Source organism: Arachis ipaensis, chromosome B08 (genome assembly GCF_000816755.2).
Source record: "Arachis ipaensis cultivar K30076 chromosome B08, Araip1.1, whole genome shotgun sequence".
NCBI classification, from domain to species: Eukaryota; Viridiplantae; Streptophyta; class Magnoliopsida; order Fabales; family Fabaceae; genus Arachis; species Arachis ipaensis.
The window spans coordinates 21,190,595-21,191,834 of NC_029792.2; positions in this window are offsets into that span (position 1 = coordinate 21,190,595).

The window sequence follows — 1,240 nt, forward strand, 5'->3', positions numbered from 1 at the left end:
AGAGATAATCAGAGAGAATAGTAGAAAAATTCTTGAAATTAGAATCAATGAAAAAAAAATAAAATTTCTATTATATCATAGATATTTCATATTATTATATCATGTTCCTATTTATAGTATAAATTTTTAATTAAGCTATAGGCCAAATTATATAATGATACATAAATGCTATGCAAATACTGATCTATCAACATTTGAATTATATTTCTTCTATAATCTAAACCATGTTAGAGCCTTACCTTTGAGAAATTTGTCAATCTCCAAAAATCTTTGCTATTCAGTAGTTTTTTTTAGCATTCCAAAACTATTATGTGAGAATAAGCCAATGACAACCATCTCCATTACTATCAAACATAAGAGAGTTGTTCATGAAACACCATTTGATATAAATTTGTATTAAGAATAGAGAGAATTAGAGATAATAAAAAAAAATAGAAGAAAAATTTCTAAAATTAGGACTAAAAAAAAAATAAAGTTTTTATTACATCATAAATATTTTATATTATTACATCATACTCTTATTTATGGTATAATTCTCTAATTAAGTTATAAGCCCAATACTAATTCTATCACAAACAATGCATTTAATATAAATATTAAATTCATGAGAGAGAATACATTTAATGGGCAAATCATTATATTAAGCCATGAAGAGCAAAATTTTACACAAATCCGCCAAACCAAAATCTGGTTCATGAATCAATCAATCCACGTTTCTATATAGTTTGAACTAGGTCAATTCGAACTCAAACTACATGTAAATCGAATCAATGTGATTCGAACTATGTACACTCGCATACACCCACTAATTCGAATCAACCTGATTTGAATTACACACACAGTAATTCAAATCAGGGTGATTCGAATTACTCCCTAACACGCAATTCCAAGTAATTTGAAAGTGGTTGATTCGAATTACACAATGTTTAGTTCGAATTAGGCTGGTTCGAATTATATAGGGCTAAACGTGCAAAAGTGTAATTTGAATCACCCTGATTCGAATTAAGCTATGTGTAATTCGAATCAGTCTGATTCGAATTAGTGGGTGTGCGTGTGTGTAATTCGAATCAAGGTGATTCGAATTACATGCAAATCAAGTTCAAAACATGCTAATTCAAATTATATGCAAATGTGCATTGATGGATTCATGAACCAGTTTTTTATTTGATTAATTTGTGTAATTTTCTGCTCTCCTTAGCTTACTTATGTGATTTGCCCACATTTAATAGTCATTGTCTTT